At 35.4% G+C, this 24150-nt stretch overlaps 1 long non-coding RNA gene across 1 annotated transcript; it reads right to left on the reverse strand.

Annotated features, from left to right (window-relative positions):
* Positions 1–4534: 4534 nt before the first annotated feature.
* On the reverse strand, positions 4535–5541 carry LOC146730255 (uncharacterized). The gene is made up of 2 exons (XR_014927402.1): positions 5338–5541; positions 4535–4846 (listed from the first exon to the last, which is right to left on the reverse strand). It is a non-coding gene; the product is annotated as an uncharacterized LOC146730255 (long non-coding RNA).
* Positions 5542–24150: the final 18609 nt, after the last annotated feature.

The following is a 24150-nucleotide window of genomic DNA, read 5'->3' on the forward strand; positions in this document are numbered from 1 at the left end:
CTCGATACTGTTTTCTCGCATGGATTCCCCCTTTGTATGTCGCTTGATGCCACAGTTGCAGTTCGGTATATGTCGGAACGCCGGCGTCGAGTGCGGCATGGCAACTCAGAATATTTTGATTGTAACTTTATTCGAAGATGAATTAATATATTTCTTTTTTACATTTTTTCATTTCAAGGCAACTGAATCCTAAAATATAAATGTGCAGGTAGTTATTTCACAAGCACTTTAGATTTTTTTGTTTTAAGGGACACCTTGTTGGGGGAAATGCCGTTGTTTGATCCAGCGAACGAATTTCGTTTAAATAACGCCACAATAGTTCCAATCGTGCAATATCATCTTCATCCTACGAACATTTTTCAGACGAATACATTTATCATATAGACACAAGTTTAAAATGACTGACTTGATTAAATCTAATTATCTAAATCCATCGCATGCTACGTGACTTTCTTCGCTGAAGTACCTGAATCACCTTAACAAATGAATGAAATGAAAATTGACCAATAGAATACTTTGTAATTGCTATCTCGATTTGTACACCATGGCCTTGCGTGTTTACGGACTACGTACCATTGGCCATGTGTAGATTTCCATTTCCCCGACGGCGACTGAATATGCCTGAAACATACATCACTGTGTCCATTACATACAACGATAATAAGCGCAGTTGACCACAGATACCGTAAATAAGTAGCGTACATCGAAGCAATCATTAGTGGACTATTATCCTCAATATTGTGTTGAATGTTGAACTACGAATCTCGTTCTCATTACACCATGTTTCCTCATTTATTACGGCGTAATCATTCGAAAGCGAACAAGTGATATTATCTGTTAATCAGGACGGGTTTTGATAAAAACATTACAACATTATTGAAATAGGCATGTTATTGAAAACATGTGTAATTTTAAGAATTCTATTGTTGACGTTGATAGTAGTTAGCAGGTATGACTACATCCAGGTACCTACCTAATTTGTAAAGAATGACACAAATGTAGCACTTTGACATCACAAGTGCTGTGCGCATCGCATGCGTGTCGATTGGTATGTGATCATTTTCCACCCCAAAGTAGACTAGTGATATGCGAGTACATATTCTCATTCAAAAAGATATTAGACAAGTTCATATATGGGCAATATAATTTGAACTTTAATTATCACATATTCAGATTATATCAGTTGTAGGGTTCGATGATGTTAGAGAGGTTGGCATTAATCGTTTATTCTCGTAAAATATGTTGATGGTAGGGTTTAATAAAACATATAACGCATGATTGGTTTGCAATCTTGAGAAGTGGTACAATCTCGAGTGACGCTAAATTCTCAGCGTATTTAATTTCTTTGTAATGGAGTCTCTACATCGTGATCACGTGACTTTCAAACTATCTGCCCCAACACATCCAGTCTTACAGAATACCACTTGCACATTATTTTGTTGACAAGGGATTGTGATAATACAGTGAGTCGGTTGAGCCACTGTACGGGACATTTTTTTTAATTATGTACGACATTTAGTACGCATGAGCCTTTTATGTCTTTTATGTGGATCATTCCCAGAATACAATGCGGAAGGCTATCTTTTTAGAGACGGTCTGTCTGCAAAAATCGAGGGATGATGAGAGATGATGACGAGAGCCATATATATTTGACACGGATTGGCCAGTGTAAGCATCCAATACACACCAGCAGAAAAACGTAATGATAGATAGTTACACCATCCAGCATTCTTTACATCAAGGGCAAGCTCAAAGATCCTAATTTCCAGCATGATAACACCAATCTAAACTTGACAAAAAGATGTAAATTGTATTTTTTCAACTGATACCTTATTTTTATAACTCATTTACTAAATATTAAATTGTTAATATTATGCAGTGAAGTCAATTCATTAAAGAAAATAAACACAGTATTATTAGAAGGAAAGTGTTTAGAAACGCAAAATACGTGTTTTCGTTTAACTGTTTAGCAGCATATAAGCATAACCATTCTCGTAAACCAGCACAACATACATCAACAAGAATATATCACACACCGCACAGTACTAAGAAACACTATGCAAAATACATACATTTACTTTTTATACAGCAAGGTTTTGATGATTATAAAGATTACAAAGACAGGAAGTAAAATGATGTTGAGTTTTGTATGTTTATTGCGCAAATTCAAACTTTTATTTTTATTCGCCAATTTGTTCGAATGTTTATGAAAGCGGGTGTCAGTTAATGGCTGGCCGAATAGTCAATGTAGTCAATGATCTTGGCGCTAATCCAAAATTACAATTTTAGCTTAAAGCTATAATGGTCGCAATTTAAAAGATTGTTGTTGGGTTTATTTTAAGTTAGTAATCATATTATAGTAATCCTTGCTGTTACCACAACATTGATTTTCGCCTAATAGTAATTATTTTAATTAGTTTCTTGGAAATTGACAAACATCAATGGAAGGGCGCCCCCTGTATAAACTACCTGCTTCAGACTCACTTACTACAATACAGAAATGTGTGTCAAAATGAAAAATCAGGAAAAATACAGTGCTATAATTTGCGTATTAGGTATTAATAAGGTTTACCTATACAAAAACAGTGATTCAGACTTTAATTTATTTGGCAGATGCTCAGCATGTAATAACGAAGTAACTAAATATTATACACACTCTGTAACTCGCTAACGATCGATTCAATGGAACTGAGTGAATATAAAGAAATGCCATGCTATGTACCATATAAACGCAAAACTGCAACAAAAATACAAACAAACCTAAATGTTCCACAATTACTTGTTATATGCAATCATATGTCAGATCGTAACATTGGGTACCATAGCACGCAGGTTATTAGTTTGATTACTATCGCAATTGACCAACTAAATAGAACTATGGATAATGCATACGTAATATACGCTGAGAGAATTACTTAATAGCCCAAGTAATCAACTAAAAGTGGTTTATTCAAGATGTGATGATATATCATTAATGGTTCACTTGCCTGTAGAACACCCACTGTGACAATTCACATAGTTATCGATGTTATGTCAAATATAGAATCATGGACGTATATTCGACACTTAGGTAAGTTTATTAAAAAAATAAAATCTGAATAAATAGTGAAATATAGTTTTACAAAATAATAAGATTTCGGGTGTGCACTGTATTCCAATTGATGGCCATACAAAGTGTTCATATACTACTTGGTGTAGAATGAAATATTCGACAATGAAATAATTGATTCCAGTCGTACACCAGGTCAACCCACATTTATAGATATTTTGGGATAACGAAAGAAAAATCCTTTGAAGGTGAAACACTAAACTTCGGTTTTACAGGAACAATAATTGTCACCGTTGATATTTAGATCCTAAGCACACTAGTACTATGAATAGTATAACAATCAACTGAACATCTTCCTTCTCAAATAAGACATAAGAAAATCATAATTAGCATGTACCAATGTATTCAGTAAGCATGAATGAACATTTAGTTCATACATGGAATATACTGCCAAATGACTCCAGTTTCCATCTCCAGGTATTTCAACTTGTAATGCCAGCACACCCAGACTGATTCTAAACAGTTTACGTACCTTGCTATGCGAGAATAAGAGCAAACTTATGCTCAAATCATTCAATTCAAATGAAATACTACGACGACAACACGTTTCTATTGAATGACTGGTACGTGTATCAGCTCAAGACACATTTAACATGGACACAAGAAACCAATTACTTTAAAACAAGATCCCATTTCATCACCGCTTATTGATTAGCGTACATCATCAACAGGAGTAAAACACAGGTGAGTGTTGATTTTTTAGAAGTTGTTCATGATCACAAAAAATGTTGTGAAAATGCAAACATAACATGCTTCTGTTGGAGATATGTCAAGAGTTACACTGAAATATAGCAAAAACTAGAATTTATCCAAGTCTTTTGTTCTGCAAGTTGGAGTAAATAAAGCAACATGACAGACGCCGGACAGCAAGACCTACGGCGTTATTACATATTCATCAATTTAACATATAACGTAAATTCTCCACCAAGTGGTAGTATAAATCGTATATATATAGTATTGCGTAATATTCAAATATAGGAATTTTCTACCCACTTACTTGCAGAGACAATCGCCTCGCCATTGATTTCCAATTGACAGAGCTGTCTCGTTGAATGAATACTTCATGTGTGAGACGAAAACGTGTTTGTGAATCAGTGTCAGCATCAGCCATATGGACAATCCAAACTTTCAATGCATATTTCAATTTTAAGTGTGTGTCGACTGAGCGTATAAGTGGCTTTCAATGCATTGTATACAGTCCATGAGAATGCATGTCTTGTCATCTGATGCCTGGACAATCTGATTAAAATCTGATGTAGTGTACGGGCTTTAATTATTTTGGCTATAAACTTATTTTAATTTTATTTTTTATTACTTTTGTTATTAATGCCTTTTTATTTTATTATTTTACTTTGATTTTGATTTTTTTTATTTCCGCCCTACATACATCTGAGCCGACGCCTACGTAAGTCCCGTTCAAATCTCGCGTAAGTAACAGCCAATCACAGGCCCCCTTTTATAGAGGCTGTCGGTTGCTTACTTTTCAGTGTAGCGATACTCTACGGGCAATCTTTCTGTACATTATATTTTGCCCACTTGAATAAACCATTAATAGAAAATTGCTAGTATATTTTTATTTACAAAAGAAATTCCACAGCATTTTCCAATTTTTGTCATTACATTGAATATTGTGTTCACTTCCAACAAATGTGTACACTTCCTGATACATCTTCGCCAGCCAAGGTTCGTTTATTCAGTCATCGCTTCAATTTTACATCAAACACTGAGCATAATTATCTAGAATGGAAGCAAAAAAATAAGTAAATCGTAATGATTAGAACACTGTAAACAGCTATAGTAAACAATGCAAATTTTAAATTGTATAACGGTCACCGGCCCACGGCATCGACGCAGAAAATTGGAGCAATAAAATATTTCCTGATCAATTGCGATGTATTCCAAATAAAAAATATGTTATTCCAGTCCAAATCAGCTCAATTACTTTAATAAAGAGTTATTGTATAATGTACAAAATGTTGATACATTTTGATGAATATTTACAGCTACGGCTTCAATACCGTAGACGGTTTTGACCCGATCGTCAACAAAAAAAAACCCGTCTCCAGGGCAAGCGACTGGAAAAAGACACCGGTGTTCGGTCGAACCGGTGGAAACAAACGTCACTCCCAGAATAACTACGCAAAGTAACGATCTAAACTCGAACCATTCGAGCCACAATATAAACATAAAAAAATGACTTTCGTTGCATTTGACAATGATAAACTTACCGAAAAGCCGTGTTCTTCTCGGTCCTAACGTCGGTATAATCCGCCATTTTATGTTTGAGTGTGTTTGCCACCTGACTCTGCCCAGTGACGTCATCATGTGCGCTATAGAAGAAGGTCTGTGATTCGTTGACTAAAATCGTCGACAGTGGGTCTCGTTGAAATCTCGTTACATAGGCATCGGCTCAGATGTATGTAGGGCGGAATTTTAAAAAAAATCACAAAATCAAAATCAAAGTAAAATAATAAAATAAAAAGGCATTAATAACAAAAGTAATAAAACATAAAATTAAAATAAGTTTATAGCCAAAATAATTAAAGCCCGTACACTACATCAGATTTTAATCAGATTGATGCCTGGAGCACTATGTAACGAAGGCAGCATGTTCATGTACATTTCACCTTGTTACGCTAATCCAGAAAAGATTTAAAAAGATCCCCACGTTTATACCATAATGCCATTTGGCAATGACGTTACTGAGAAGATGCGGATAAATCATGTATATGTCCACGAGAACAACTATCCATTAACTGTGAATTAACAGGAGAGCTCTGTTCCTGACATTAAACATATTCTACAGTGCAATCCCAGGACTTGTTTACTTATTTATACATAACTTATATCAACATAATATGCACATGCTTGAGATCGTTCCATATCGTTAGTAATTGAGCATTGAGAAACAATGCAAGTTGTGTCTTTTCCGAAAATGATTATTGACTGCGATATTTTACTACGAATTGGCCATTATAAGCTCAGTCATCATCGATATTTGCTCTCAATCTCTCGAAAAAGGTTGGAGGCATTTTGTTATGCAAGTTACTTGAACATGTCGAATATGGTGGTGATGATGTCAAACCACAGCAGATTTTTTCTCTACCTGTTTTGCACATTGACAATAGTCGTGTTGGTCATCTCTTACATTGGCAACAGTTCATAAATGTTAAGGAGATGAAGTTGTTTGTTATCTGCCGATGAGGTCGTCCTCTATTAATCTTGCATATTGGCAATAGTGCCAACGTCAATGAAGAAACTTTGGGAACAACAGTATCCACAAACAAATTTATAATTCCGGAAAAACAGAAAGAACAAACACAACACTGTTAATTCAGAGAGAGATAAATATACTTACTGGAAACCAACGAAGAGGTAACGGCAGATGTTTCCAAAACAGTGAGCACATTCAAGAACTGTGTGTTAAATCGTTTGGAATTAAACAACTAACACCAGCGTATGCCAACATTTTCTACTCAGAAAATTATGTTATGTTACAGTCCATTTTTATCATAGTAACAGAGAATTTTTTCACAAGAATTGTAGTTTCTACCTTAACATTTTTTCAATGACTCTTTGCAGCGTTTATGAATATAACTCAACCCGATGCAATGTAATTTGATGGATGTAATAATGCAAAATAGTATATATAAACTGCACGCTCGTCTGTAACGAAATAGCTTTCATATGTACACACCATGGACTGGAGAGATATGAATATTACTGTAAAGATGTAGGAAGTAGTTCAATGTAAATAAATATCAATATATGAAACAGCAAATGTGGATTCAGTTGTTTCTTTAACATCCAGCTCCGATGAATATATCAATGAACAAGTACCATTCACGTTTGAATTACTTAAAGAAATAAAATCAATAATATATTTATTTGTGAAATCAAAGGATCTACTTCATAATGTCTCTTCCCGACCATATCCTTTTGAATGAATTCGTCTCATACGAATGTAGAACAAAATCATCTAGCAATGTTGCACACAATGTATCCATTGTGTTACATTCTGTGCGACAGGTGATGATGATGTGCACCCTTAATTATAGATACTATCTCTCATGTATTTGGCAATAGTTCATGTTAGCCTCAAGTAACCTATGAAGTAAATATAGCTAAATAGGTCATATTTATTACTGCTTCCACGCCAGCTGAATCTGATTCCCAGATTCGACCGAATAAGAAACAGAAAATGTTTCAGCGAGAGTGCATGCACTATCTACTAATTGATATACATCAATGACAGTGCCGATGCGGTGATTGGGCTGAACCTTCCATTGCAATTAATTAAGGTTATTAAGAAAATACCTGAATTTAAGTTCCCCTACACCGTTAGACTCTACTCGTATCGGACAATATATTCGGCGTGTTCTTATAATGTGATTGCTTCTCACGTACGATGAGTATATGAACGCATATTGATCAGGTACAAAGAGCAAATACTAACAACAAACAAACAAAACCGGACATCATAAAAGATGTTAAATGTGAGAACAGGGCCAGTGTCATAAATTCACAAAAAAACATGATCTTAATTAAATTAATTTAGATTCTTGTGACGGTCAGTCTGAATGATTATTGGAGTGGATGACGACATCGAATATCGGTTGTCTACATCAAAGGTTGCAACTAGCTGACCAGTAGGATGTTTGACTATGATGGGTGGAAAGTACCCGAGATTGAATTGGCCTTATTGTACTACCCACCGGATAGCATCCTCAATTTTCATGCGAACAAATCTCGAAGAAAGTTGGGTCGGCTGTAACAATCAAGAAACAGTATGTCGTTGTAAATATCATTATGCATTTAATACACCATGCTCAACTCTGTGCAAGCACAGAGAGATGAAGATAGACTCATTCAGGCCAGTGAGCATACTCCACGGCAACCGATATGTTGTTATGCAAAGGATGCAAAAGATTTATTTGTTTCGCATCGTGGATAATAATACGGTTTACGAGCTTAACTTATTGGTGTTCTTAAGATTACTGTGCATTCAGTAAAACTTTTAATATCAGTTACACATGAAGCCAACGACTGGCAGGCTCCTTAAATTGATTTGTTCGTTTTCTCTTTTACGTCTTCACTCACCTAACATTATATTTTAATTCATTGATTACAGTGTTATATCCCCGACATTATAGTGAAATCAGCAAATTGTGATGATCGCTGACTATTTAATCTCCACTGGATATATGTGTCTATTCAATCATCTTGTATGATGTTTATCTATATCCCTCGTCTTCTCGGCGTCAGGGATCCATTTTTTTGTTCTTGAAGAAGAATTTGTATACTCTGAGCTTGTCGTTATTTTTGTTGCATACTCGAACTCTGTTCAACTCATTTATTCATGAATTATCCAGCAGACTTCACGGATGACGTTTAACAAGCCAGATCGCAATGATAAAAATCTCTGAAGTTGTTTATTCGATGATGATTTTTTTTCGAAGCAATTTCAAGTAAGTTATTATTGCTTTGTGACCTTGTTAACAATATCGGCTACATTTTGCATAATTGGGTTTAAATTATAGGGTCGATTCATTATAGCATCACTCGTATGTACTTGCTTATAGTGAAAGAAGCGAATTTAGTAGTTAGAGGTAACTATTTAGAATTTTTACAAGAACCTCATTTTATATGGAAAAATGATAATTCAATCAAATGTTACACGTGACAACAGATATTATCTTACTTCAACAAAACGTACTAGTATATAGGAGTGGAACCAATGTACATTACTTAAATATATTGTATTCTAAAATCGGGGTGTATTTTCTCAAACTCAGAAAACATATTAGTGTAATGCATGACTTGTGACCTATCGTAATATTGAAACACTAGTTTATTACCTTATTTACAACAACTTGATTTATATCGTATTTAATTATATCCTTCAATTGACCCGTGACGCTAGACTGAATTACCACACACTATGAAAGCAAAAACGCTCCAGTGGGTCGCATCCGGGAACTACCCATAATACACTAGACTTTTTAATGGTATCTCCATGTGTTGTTTTAATATATGTACAGATTGTTCAATGTTTGCAGCTGTGTTTCTGTAAATGTGTGTCTCATTATCGTCAACAATTCGTACAATTAGTCAAATCCTTTCACACACACCCTAGCGGATGCGACTTTAATACGTACCACATGGGCATTTTTACGAGTTGTTCTTTTTGCCCAAACTATCAGTTAATTTAGGGCTCGAATATTGCGAAAAGAAAAAAAAATTATAGGGAGGGAGGTAAAAATTGTCAGTATAAGTAATAGTGGGGTAAACGTGAAGACAAACCGGGGTGCACAGACAACACACACATACACGGTTTACCGCAGTTGTGAGGCCACACATTAGATTAAATTTTAATATTTTAGTTGAAGTAACTTTAAATATGGTTGCGATATGAACTCGATTAAAACGCGTTCCAAAATAGGGTTGCGTTTTAATTGGAGTTTAATTAAACTCAATTACAAAGCGACACAATGTAGAATTGCGTTTTAATTAAGTTTAATTAAATAAAAGTTGAGTATCTCGTGACGGAACATAGAAATGTTTGCGAAGCTTATGTTTAGTAACGGGGGAAGGTATGGTACAATTATGTTAATATTAATATAAATTGAACCATACCTTCCCCCTTAACTAAACCTAAGCTACGCAAACTTGACTTAAATTCGATTAAATATTAATATAAATTATGAAACTTTGTGAGTTTCCATGTGTGCAGCTCCACAAAAGGTGCCACTTTGATGGTGTGTCTCCGGACCACTGGCTCCACTTCTACTTCTATACAAATACACACACACATGGAAGCACGACTACACTCGCGCACGATTGAATAACTCATAATGAAATAAGAGTTTAAAAAAGTTTCAAACGTGTAGATAAATACCGCGCAAATTTGTTCTGAGTTGTCGAAGTTCGTGATTAGATGCTATGTGCATGTCAAATCGATTATGTGGGTCCACTCAAGGCATGCGCACTACATACGTTACCAAGTCTAGCTTATGGTGGTCTGTAATTGTTATAGGTGGCGGGAAAGCATGATAAAGTAGATGCTCGAGTTTCACTTTTAATTCCGGTTAAAACAAAGATTATTCAAGAGTGAGTGTCATCCGGTTGGGTTAATTGCGATGCAAATCATCCTTGAGTTAATGCGACGCTGGACAGGTTGCATAGCGCGGGATGATCTTATATTACCCAGACTCAATAATCACCGTGCCGAGGTTTCAAATGTGGTTAAAAGTCACATTTATTCCAATTATTGTTGGCATCGTACACTAAGCTAGACAATGAAGGGTTTTGTGATAACACAGTTTATGAATTGATACAAATATATAATACCGTGTCAGGTAGTCCATGGTTGTATCAGGTTGTAATTTCCGGTTGTACGACGCGGGACAAATCGCAAAATTGAAAACCAGCGATGGTCACTTTTAAAGCGTTTATGTACATGATTTAACATTATCAAGCGGGAAATTATATCTGGATTTATGATAATATATCGCTTAAAGTAACAGCCCGGTAGTATCAAATACTAGTATCTCTGAAAATATGATATACGATTCAGTAATTAGTTTCCGGTTACGAGTAGTTAGGACTCGTACACATCCCAACGTGTCGTAATTTAAGGTGACGTAATATTCACTCTCCGATTATGAAATGACATAAGAAACAACATGTGAAAGAAATATGTCATATTTATCGTCTCAGTGAAACAAAAACTTGAGTACATTTCTTTCACCGGGTCGGTACTTTTTCTAAAATATGCAATTGGTATGTAGTCACCTGACGTGGCCTTAAATGTGATTTCCATTGCATATCAAAATAGTTGCATGCCCTTAATTTATAAATAACTAGGTTATTAATTAATTCTGAATGTGTTTGTGTAAAGCTGTCAATTTCTTTACAATAGAAGCCCTTTTGACCGTAGCGACGTTTGTTACCTCTTGCGCGCATGCACATTATTAGTTAAACGGTAAGTACATTTTAATAATATCGTTGAACGAACTGCACTAGGTGCCCTGTACAAATAAATTGAGCGGGCGTCGATAAGTCGTGTTTCAACGAGTAGATATAAAATATAAATCACCCGCCTAACAATAATATCGACAAATGCAGGTTCCTTTAGGTGCCTGTCATCAATATTGTTGAAACAATATTGTGTTGTTTATTAAATTATTTATTCCCCCAAGATATTACATGTTTTTATTAGCCCTAGGTAGCGTAGCCACACAACGATGTTTCCGATTAGAGTAATAACCACATCAGTTGTACGCGTTAGTTAACAAGTTCCACGCAGCATATGGATTACAGTGTACACGTATTATTATCAAATTAATTCAGTTTATTCCCTTGTGTCATTGTACAAAGCCAAGCTACACAGAACCTATTTTACTAGATAAACAAATCCCCACGTCTGCATCGAGAACAACTCGGTAAGCCGTATTAATCGCAATCAGATTTGGTAAAGATGCATATTTTATTATTCTGATACTCGGTGTTATCCTGAACCACAATTGTAAAACAATGCGAAAATAGAGTCTGACTGAATAATCCATCATTGAACAAATAAAAACAGAAAACACAAATATGTTGTCCCTTTCGTCAACTAGTGCAGCACTATTAAGAATTATTCAATATTTGCAAAGAAAGCAATAATGTGAGCATAGTATAGTTAAAGGGCGGTGTTCGTCGCCACGCGTCGTGTTCAATATGGGTCTCATGCGACGTATAAAACGCGTGCAAAATACATATGTACACAAATTTAAATGCGCTGTATGACAATAACGACGCTTTAATTCAAACTTACCAACGTATTTTGCATTCTCGTCACATGGGTCCGTGAAATAACTGCCCTCCATATTACGTGACGGCATTTGTCAATGACCATAAGAAAGTGGTACGCTTCTCGTAGACTTTCCACCAGGTTTGTCAGGCTGTATGTTTTTTTGCCGCTTTTCGATGAAAAACGACCTTTCTATTGGTAGATACAATTGCAGCAATGCCACGATAATAAAGTGCACAGCAATGTGTAAGTAGTCTAGCGACTGCCGACTATCGTTTACTACGAGCTGCACATGAATGGTGACGAGCTTCTACTGTGACGTCATCGTCGTCATGACATCATTTACCAATGTGCTGGATAATCACTGTTGAAACCTAAACATTGTATACGTAATTCGGCATGTGTTTTTATGATTAGAGTCCACTAAGTTATGTAGCTCTGCCATATATGAATATAAAATCTGTTTAGATTATATTCTATGTAAATGCGGGCACACTGACGATTGTATCAGGGTCATGTGGTATTATTTACCGAATATGTCAACAAGTCCTTCAAATTATTAGACTTGGCGGGCAAATGTATACAGAGATATATTTCCCATGGTACATACTTGAGCATGTATGAGTTACAGGGTGAAACGTAGTAGGGATAAACAATTGTGTGAGTTATAAAACAACTTGGAACGAGCCTGCGATACAGAATATCACGTGACCAAAAACATCTATATAATCTAAGAAGCATAACAGACTTTTGATCAGTATATCTCGCTAACGCCATAACTTTCAGATTTAACTTTCGGCTAAGTTTCACCAATATTTTAAGAATCCAGTGCCAGGGCAGTATACCAATAACTACAATACAAATTACAAAACTGACTCCTCTATGTCACTGGGTATTAAATTAAAAGCATGGAAATTAGAGTTTTCTCAAGAAATAGTATATATGCTTGGTAAAAATAGAAAAGGTTATTGGACAGGGTGAAGAGTTTCCAAAACCCCATGACGAAAAGAAAACTCAAGTTGTCGACAGTACATCAGAGTACTCTATCTGACGAACAAAGAAAACCAGGGACAAAATTTGCTGAGCAAACATAAAAGAGAAAATGAGAACATAAGCCGGATGCGCAGTATAGATTGTCGACGTGGGTGGTGAAATTGAATAAAACATCAAATGTAGTTCTACCACTCGACAACACAAAGAGTTTGAAAAAAAATCATTAACTGGAGTTTTCCTGGTGCAGTTTTACTAGGCGTCTTGTTGATTAACCCATAAACCTATTAATCGAAAACACATTCTTACGGAGATATCCCATAATAACCCAAAGTATCAGGAATGTCGAATTACTACTCACAATATAATAATAGGTTCATACCCTATAACAGCAATTACGGTAAACCATTGACATGAATGACATTGCTTGCATTCGTTACGTATATTTGACGTCAAAAAAATCTTGGAACGTTTATTTGCCATAAGCCGTACGCGTAGGATCTGCTAAAATCATTGAATTACAAGCTTAACAGAATATTAGCCATATATTGATAACAGCTCAATTTAGGCGCTCGTCGCGCCGCGTTCGTACACAACGCGTGTAACATACATTATCTGTTTACGTAACTTTCGAACACGCGCTGCGCGGCGATCACCGCCCTTAAAATCTATCATAAAGGTACCGACTGATTTTCGTAAATATGATATACAATAAATTATCAAATCAGGTAGACACTCACCTCGAGAGAAAACATCCTACGAGCAAAGGACGCCGACAAACGGTATGACAGCAGGCCGCACTCAACACGCTATCACCCTTAGAACTGCGATTACCGAGCTGTGATGAGAATAATCCGTTCACTCAATTTGCAATCAAATTGGCTGTCAAAAAGTAGTTCAATGACCCCATATTTTACATCAGATATCAGATTGGCCAGATATCAAACTGCATTGTTTTAAAGCGCGGTGGTCGTCGCGCTGCGCACTTGTGTTGATAAACATTGATTTTCTTACGATCCAATGTACTCTTCAAATGGAAATCATAAGTTTTATCTGGGTACGCAATGATTATCGTCAGCGACTCCTTCCAATAACCTTAAAATTACCTAATTAAAGCTTAGAATCGTATCAGTTTGTACTTGTTGATCTGCGCAACAGTCGAAGTCGCCATCTTTGTTGATATGAGACCCATATATCTCACGCATGTGTGGTGCGACGACTACCGCCCTTTAATATAAACTCGAATTTCACAACCGTGCTTGACTCCAAATGTTTACACACTCGCCTGTCAAGTGAATTATACGGCCATTAGATGGCGCACGTACCGTTTTAAATAAAACGATATTGCAGTCATATAGTTGTATTAGTGTGAATACATACTTTTGGGTGACTTGAACACATGTTGGGAGCAGCTATGTTTCCCGAATTCGTTCTTGAACTCACCACTTATAAAACTGCTCACATTACAACAAAATTCGGGAATGGGAAATATAACACAATTTCGCATAATTTCTAGGGGTGTGAGTAATCTGTTATAATATTAATATTATAATTATAATACTATCGCGTAACTAAATAAACACGTTACTGAAGATAATGACATGCAAATAGCTGTATACAAGTTTTTGTTTGAAATTTTCATTTTCCAGTTGTCTAGGTGGTGTTTACATGTATGCAGCATTTTACATGTTTTCCACGTATATAATGTACATGCTGTTTTACAAAGATCAATAAATATGGGCATTTACAATCAGTAAAATGAATCTTGAAAAAAGGACAAAATTGGGACGCGCGCCACGTAACAATTGTAGCGATTTAACTGCGGCAGCGTTGATACATGCACGTCGTAATAGCCTCATCACTGGGGGTTATATTAGAAATTGGACTTGTGTTTATTTGTTTTCCTGCCAATTGGATGTGTGAAGAAATCATTAAATTTGCGTCGAGCTGAGCCGTATTCTGTCAACGACCCCGCTGTCATTATGAAGTGATCTGGTGAACAATATTGGATCAGAGGTTGTACAGTAATTTGGTTAGTAGTTTCAACCATGAAAATCGCGATAGTCAGGACAACAATAAGTTGAGGGGGTGAATGTTGACAATAAAAAAAACTCTAGATCGTGTTTTGTTTTTTAAACCCGTTAGTTTATTCAATCATATTACTGAGGTGGTTTAGTATTCCTACATCAATATCTGATGGCGTGAAAAATAAATTGATTGGCTCTTTCATTACATGCATGAATATCTCAAAAAGTGGTTCTAATCCCAACTGTTAACGTTTTAAATGGTTCCATGCCTTGTTTTGCTATTAGCGTTTAAAGTCGACGGCAAATAAACTTGATAGTACGTCGAGTTATCTGAAGTACGGTGTTGGCAACTTGGACAAATGCGATTCAAATTTGCAACCGGGTCGGGGTTTTGATGGTTTAGAATTGATTATACATTTCTGTCTGCAATAGCAACAACAATATCTACGTATATAAGCAAGCATTACAGGCATTGAAACATGACATATCTAAGCGACAAGTGAAATTGACCTGTCTCCTTGAATACGTCGAAGGCTCATCTTGGCATCATGTGGCACATGAGATGACATTTCTAATAAAAATAATCGTTTCAATCAAGTACTTAATCTGCAGTAATTGACTGCATTTGGAATTATTTGAAATATTAGCCTCAAGAGTTCAATATTCCGCATTTTAGTCGAGTAGTGATATTCATGCGTACTGGCAGGTTTATGCCAGTATAGTATGATTTATACAATTCACAAGTGGGTATTATGGCCTCGTTCACTTTTCAACTATAACCGCTATATTGGAAAAAAGGAAGTGTCTATGGCTATGCAATAAACAACAAATACAGATATGACTATCATAATATCAAATATTGAGACCAAGATATACAAAGTTATTAATAATCAAGTCTTATCTATCTTAGTTAAAATATCAAATACATCTTTTATTATGTATGAGTGCTATATTCTCGAGCAGAAATCGCATATTAATTTGGTTCGGCTACGAGGAATGTTGTCACAGTGACAGCACATCTATTGTTAACGATGCATGATGAATGCCAAATTTAAATTTGGCTGAGTTTTTGCATTTGTATTTTCATTTGTATTGACAACATGGCTACAAAAATATTGTGGATAAATGTAATTTTTCGACATTCTGAAACACGTGGTACAATTATTTTTTTAAGGTTTTGCATTGCATGTAATCAGATATATTATTTTTACAAAGTTTAACATTATATATCGAAACCATCATGCCATTTTGGTCGCATCGTTCCAAAAATAAATTTCTTAAAAGTATTTGCAGCAACCACAAAATGCGTGTCGAAAAAGAAATATTAGAAAAATGCGAATATTAATCTCTCGTAAAATTTGCTATATTTCTATGCTGTTTTGCCTTCCAATTTTCCTCGTTATGTGATTTATTATGGAGACTTCATTCTAAATTACTACTATGATACTGCAAGTCGTTATTCAAAATGAAATATAATTCACCCATTGATTTAATATAAACATCTAACATTATTTGAATTCTAAAATCAATTTTTAGATTAGAGCAAAGTGTAAATCTTCTGGGTAAACATTGATCAGTTATTTATGAATGTACCAATGAGTTGACTCTCGAGAAACATACCGTTACTGGCATAAATCTTAAATAAAATTACCAAGTGCTTTGAAGAATACATTTAGCGGAAACTTCATAATTGTACATTGAGCAAATCAATTCGCAATTACAGAATGAAACAGACCAAAACACAATACTTTGATGTGCGGTTAAATCAGTACATGATATGCCACTTACTGTTTGTCTAGTAAAAATGGTTTAAATACACTTCATATTTTTGTGATTACCATTGATAACATTTCTGACCGTTTGAGTTGCTGTCAATTGGTGTGAAACTCAAAATTTAGAATTAATTGTTTGATGTACTGAGATATACGGATGACTTCATAGGAAATGCTTAATTAGGCACAGTAGAGTGATGTTCTGAATTTTGGTCACAGTGGACACATCTGGTTCTCAAAAATGTACTTTAAATTGAGTTACCAGTAATTCAATTTGCATTCAAATCTCGCAATAAATTAGAAGAAAATCGAATCAAATTTTGATTTTACTAAAGGATTTGCTATATAATATGTTCATATCACTTCGTTGGCTAGTTTGTCGAAGGATTTTGAATAGTTCTGCCACATATACGCACGAGTGATAGACGAACTATTGGGTGGTTTTTGATAACATATCGCGCCGCCACAGTTTATTAATACAATAGACAATCGTCCTAACAATATAGCACCCAGTCTGTAATGAACAAAATACTTGAACAATTGATTCAAGTCATTTTCTATTATATTTTTTACTTTAAAGTGCTTTTGCCTAAAAATAATGTATTTTATATATAACACGCATGTGTCGTTAAACGTACGTATGACGAAACATGTGGATATGGTCCACACTCAAATCATCGCTTCAATGAATTAGAAGACATGCGACTCACTCAGTGATTTGTAACTGAAATGTAACCACAGTTCAACAACATTGGAGTGTGCCGAAAAAAAGGAAACGAAGAGAGACCAACGTGGGTACTTCCAGTTCCACAGACGTTATACACACATTGTGTCAATATTCTACAGTCTGTTACCGTTGAATAATACCATTTGACTGATTATATTTATTTGTTAGAATGGTTGATAAGACCGGAATGTCAATTCTGGATATTTAATCCAGGATGGATTGAATAAAATATTCTAAATATAGACCAGCTGTTGGATTTAATTCCCGCCACATCCACTCAAAATATGCGTATATGTGGTGTCGTCGTTCTCACGCAACGCTGAAGGCAAAAGCTCAGGGTACTAAGCCAGTTCCTCGTCATATTAGCAATTTATATACCCGGCACTTGCTTCTACACTAACTAAACCGCCTATTCACTCTGAAAGGGTATTTGTGTATTTTGTTCGTATATGCCTACAACATTAATAGTATCATGGATAATCGTTTGGAAGCTAACTCTCACATCATTGGTATATGTTCTTTCCCCATGAAGATCCAATATTTTAAAACAAAATTATGTTTTTTTTCAGTTAACATTCGTTTGTTGCACCATATTACTAATATACTACTGCCATGGTTCCCATTGTTTAAACTCATGTATGATTAACGTGTTTGTGACTACAAACACAACTAAGGCAAAAATGTGCTTGAAATGTGACAAAACCTCATTTTACAAATTTTTATTATTTTGCGCAATTCAGTTGACGTTATCTCGTTTGTATTATTATTACTACTATATATGAATATACACAACGCTATTAACAATAAAATCTGTCTTCCCTGAATTTCGCATGGACGTTTCGTCCCGCCGACTATTTTCCAAAAGAATGTAAATTGAAGGGTGTGTAATCAATGTAGACGTACTCATGTGCCTACATGGATAGTGACCGTTGATTGGACTGCTGGTTAGTGCTTGGTGATGTTTAGTTTTTAATCTGAAAAAAAGACTCCAAGTTTGCTCCCTACTGCAAAACTCCCTAGTTCGACGTAAAATGTTTAAACGGGCCTTTGCTAACATATAAATTCAACGCATTAATTCAGTGTTTGTCCTTTTTAAACAAACATATTCAATCATTTGTAAAAAACTATACATTACATCATTTCTTGTCATCTTTCAATTTAATTAAACATGAATTAACGAGCAGAAGAACATCGATCAGCAAGATAAAAAAAAAGATGGCGCGCTTTACGAAACGACTACGTCACTTTGTCGCGTCGTTTGTGAATGTCATTTACTCGATTGATAGATGGGTTAACAAGGTTATTATTTGCTTAACGAATAACATTTTTAAATATTGCACACAATTTTCATAAGATTGATTGAAATGTGTATTGATCAGCAGTAACATTTTTTGTTTCTATTTAGTCGCCAACACAAAGAATTGTTATATGCACTCCGCATTGAATCTATGGTATTGTGTCGTCCTAACACAAGTCTTTTTGCTGATTAATATTCTAGACAACAAAATATACACTTGTTTAGGTCAACCTCGTAAAGCCGCTTTCAGTTAATTGATTATTTCTTCTAGTATGTAACCAAAGTAGCTTTGTGGATGGAAAGTAAACTCAAGGTTCTCCACTCTCCACAATTAAACAAAGTCGGGATAACAGAGATTACACATATGTTAGACTTGCCCGCGTCTGCTTAGTGCACAGTCATGGACAGGTATGGTTCAAGGAAGTACACTGATGCCACATGTCAGGACCTTTTTGTTGGAAGATCAAGACGACTGATTAGTGACACTTCTTTGTATAAATACAACGCATTACATGCTTGGATAAAGCTTTTTTTTAAGATAGGAAATAACATATTTTAAGTCGAAATTGAATTTTCGTGTTTTGTGATTACATCTCGATGATCACATCTTTCGGCATTTCAGTTTACAAGCTGATTAAACTTATCATAGTATATCATCCATGAAAGTATCCTTTTGAATACTTTGTTAATTATAGCTAACTAACCGCCATTACAATGTACTACAATCTAGTTTATATATTATGCTTTCATTGGTTTGCAAAAAATAAACAATATGGCGGAGATATACAACTGTTCAAATAAAACTGTCAGTTTGATCAATATTATGCAATTTGGAATATTAGTTGGTCACAAACTGATTCTTATGATATGAATGAATTACAGGAACGTCCAAGCGATAGTGTAGATTAACGTCAAGTTCTCACTGCAAAATATACTTGTTCACACTACAAGAATGACTAGTTCAATAATGAGTGGTTCAAGAATGACTGATGACTGGTTCACACAGCGAGAACGCCAGGTTCATGTATAGTTCAAAAATGTTAGGTTTACACATCACGAATTCCAGGTTCACACTGCAAGAATGCCTGATTTTCACTGAAAGAATGCCAGGTTCACAATGCAAGAGTGCTTCATTCACACTGCAGGAAAGACTGGTTCGCGCTGAAAACATGTCTGATTCACACTACAAGAACGTTTGGTTCACACTGTAAGTATTCATGGTTTTTACTGCACGAATGTCTGATTCATAATCCATTAATGTTTGGTTCGTAATAAATGAATGCATGATTCACACTGCAAGAATGATTGGCCCAAGTGAATCAATATTTTGTTACACTGAGAGTATTGCCTGTTTTCACTGCGAGAATGTCAGGTTCACACTGCTAGAAAGCCTGGTTTACCATTCAAGAATGATTGGTTTACACTACAGCAATACACGGTCCAGTTGTCTGATGACTTAGGATGAAAGATTACTTATCGCGACTGGTGGTGTATTTTAGTTATTTTTAAACCCTTCAAAAATCTTGAAATCCAGAATTTTAAATATGTTAATGACCACTTATTTTTTGGAAATCATTAATGTTGATAGATAACTTTCTATATTAGACTTCTACCTTAAACATGTATATTCGAGACACGAAATGTCGGTAGATAATTTAATAATAGCGTTTGTGTGTGTAAACATGTAAGACACGTTCGAAGAATTTAATTAAATCTTCAACCTTTATCTACGAACGAAATCCTCTCATATAATTACATGAGATCAATTAAAATAAATGACAGCGATGACGTATAGAAGACATCAATCGCCATCGCCTTTAAAGGATGCATCGCTCATACTATTACACAATTCAAAAGTTCATTCATGAGCAACGACACAACATTCAGTGAGAGACATGTTTGTTATAACATGACATGATTTGTATAGTATTGGCACTAATCAAGTGAAGTGTCACTCAGACGAAGGAATCACACATTATCACAAGATAATTATTATCATAACACATGACACTGAACTTGTTGTACAATATTACACTAAAATGTCTTGATGACGTCTATTGTCGAGAATCGCCTTCCTCCAAAAGCTTTCCCAGTCTACAATGTATATGTTTTGTGTTGTTAGAACAAGTTGAGTGGTGACAAAATCTAATTATATCGTTTTTGAGAGAGAACAAAATGTTAGCAGGTGTTAGCAACGGTAGTTATTCACTTTGATCATTGCTGAAGCATTTAAAACCAGGAGACGCTCAAATTAACCTCCCATTAAGCTAATTAAGTCGAATATATATCCGAATTAATAATGGAGAATAATCAAGTAAATGTACGTAGGTATGTTAGCTAGAGATCTTACAATTTGAACAGATGGCACTCAGCAATACATATATACATGAAATGATCTGTTACAATGATATGCATTCAACTGTTACGTCGATTGCAAACTGAATTCTAGGATATAATGTCGATCCAGCATGTGTTCAATAATGTTGATACACACAAAATGATAATAATAGTGTAATGTAACATAATTTACGATAAAATTAATGTGAATATCATCTGTAGATTTTATAAACCATCAATACGTCAGCAACTCCATATAATTGTCTGCTATGTATAGGGCATTTCTACAGTGTCATCTCTAACTTATTTCACCCAAATTGATTTCGTAAGACCTGTATTTACAAGTAAAAATTTCCAACTATTTGAGCAAACACATGTTACAGTATTTTATTCCAGCGTTTACTAGTATCCTTGCATATAAATGATCGAAATGTTTAAACTACTTTGTAGATTGGCAGTAAATGCAATTTGTCCATCAATCAAACATACTCACAACAAACTTTTTCAAGATGTTTGTAAATTCCATGGCAGGCTGTCATAAACAAAAAAGAATTTTTGCAACACCATATCAAATATGCATCAGAGACTGGTCTCGTATTCACTGAACACTCTACACGAATTAATTCACCAATAGAACACGGACATAAAACAAACATAAATTGTGTTCCATGTCTACAATTATTTCTGGGTGTCATCTGTCAAGAATTTTAGATCTCTATCTTACCAACTTCCCATAATATCGTGAATTTTCTCGATTGATACAATCGGCTCAGTTCGCATTTTTTTATTTGCCATAATTAACCCAATGGGAGATCAATTTGAGTGTTATCTGTCTCAATAACAGTCAAAGTCACTTTAATGACCGGTTATTTGGTCAGCGAGTTCAAATTACTTGTAATAGTGTGCCACTACTTTTAACAATCAATATATTGGTAGCGCAGTTAGTATCTAATAAGGTGACACGTGTCAGAAATAAACATGCCAGTGCTGCTCTAATCTTTTGTTAATATCACTGCTCGTCCATTCTCGTGAGTGACTTTCTAATAACCATAGCCATAAACATATACACGCCTATCACATTGTCATCATCTAAGGCTATATTCTCCGTCATCATAAAACATATACGTTAACATTAATTGCATAATATTATGAATTATATTCTATATGATGATTGCGCCATTGTTATAGTAACAGTGTGCCAACACGCCCCTAACCATAAGCCATCACATTTAGTCACATGACTGTCATGTGCCAGTGCTAAACTTTATATAAGAAGTTCAAACTCATGGCCGTTGTTTGAGTTGGAATCTTGCAAACGGGAAAAAGATTTCAAATCAGCAAACAATTACCTTGCACACTACAGCAAAGACATTTATATGAACAATACTTCACGCATGCTACATGATACTGAAGAGACTAATGTATGTATTTGCCGGGAATAGTTCAGTCGTTAGAGGCTACTTTGATTAATGTTGTGGTTTGAGCTTGACCAGCCTTTTCGTGAAACAAAACAATATTGTTTGGAATTGCATTTCAAAGGCGTGGCGCATAAACGAAGTACACTAGAACGTCGATTATCCGTACTGTTTGGGGGACATTTTACTGAAAAAATTCTGCAGCTTTCGTTTTGCCTTGATATCGGATATCGTCGATTTACCAACACATAATACTCGGTAGATAGATTGCTTGCGGTTTCGCCACGTTCTAGTCGATTTATAATTGACACCTTCGCGTCCAAATCGAGCACACAGCGTTTGCGTGTTAGCAACGGTAGTTATTCACTTTGATCATTGCTGAAGCATTTAAAACCAGGAGACGCTCAAATTAACCTCCCATTAAGCTAATTAAGTCGAATATATATCCGAATTAATAATGGAGAATAATCAAGTAAATGTACGTAGGTATGTTAGCTAGAGCATAAACGAAGTACACTAGAACGTCGATTATCCGTACTGTTTGGGGGACATTTTACTGAAAAAATTCTGCAGCTTTCGTTTTGCCTTGATATCGGATATCGTCGATTTACCAACACATAATACTCGGTAGATAGATTGCTTGCGGTTTCGCCACGTTCTAGTCGATTTATAATTGACACCTTCGCGTCCAAATCGAGCACACAGCGTTTGCGTGTTAGCAACGGTAGTTATTCACTTTGATCATTGCTGAAGCATTTAAAACCAGGAGACGCTCAAATTAACCTCCCATTAAGCTAATTAAGTCGAATATATATCCGAATTAATAATGGAGAATAATCAAGTAAATGTACGTAGGTATGTTAGCTAGAGATCTTACAATTTGAACAGATGGCACTCTGCAGCTTTCGTTTTGCCTTGATATCGGATATCGTCGATTTACCAACACATAATACTCGGTAGATAGATTGCTTGCGGTTTCGCCACGTTCTAGTCGATTTATAATTGACACCTTCGCGTCCAAATCGAGCACACAGCGTTTGCGTTTCACTGGGGTAGCCATGCCAACGCTAGATAAAAGACGCTGATAAAGTAAACAGGTGAAAGGTCGCATCGTATTCGCTGTGTATAGATCAACTCGATGTTACCAGATTGCTCGTGGATTTTCGAATGGTAAACTGCTACAAGATGTCCCGATTTTATTGGATTCAGCAAAGTTTTTAACACCTAGAACGATTGACATAAATAAATTGTTGTAAAAATCTGTGATCACCGGACGTAAACACTTCGACGCTGTGAACCATCAAACGACCCGTCGACTGTGGTCATTGGTTGCCGTTGTCTGCTGATAAACCATCAAAGAGGTACACCAAGGAGGTTGTCGTTTCGTCACTCTTTTTCACTGCACTATTAAACCACAGGGAGCCCAGGAACTATAATCAACTGTAGTATACAGTCTCTATGAGCGGGGGGGGGGGGGTATCGCCTGGTATCTAGTGTAAGAAATAGACAAGGGATGAAGGCTCCAGCCAGCTCACATTTTTTAAACTCGAAAAAACAGACGAAAAGAATGAAAAATAAAATCTAAAAAAATACCAGGTTGAAGAATATTAGTTGCTCCTTCAAATTTCGCCAAAGCCTTGCCTACATTTTACCGATATCTGTAGAATAAATCAAGAAAACTA

Source organism: Saccoglossus kowalevskii, chromosome 19 (genome assembly GCF_978046115.1).
Source record: "Saccoglossus kowalevskii chromosome 19, keSacKowa6.1, whole genome shotgun sequence".
Taxonomy (NCBI): Eukaryota; Metazoa; Hemichordata; class Enteropneusta; family Harrimaniidae; genus Saccoglossus; species Saccoglossus kowalevskii.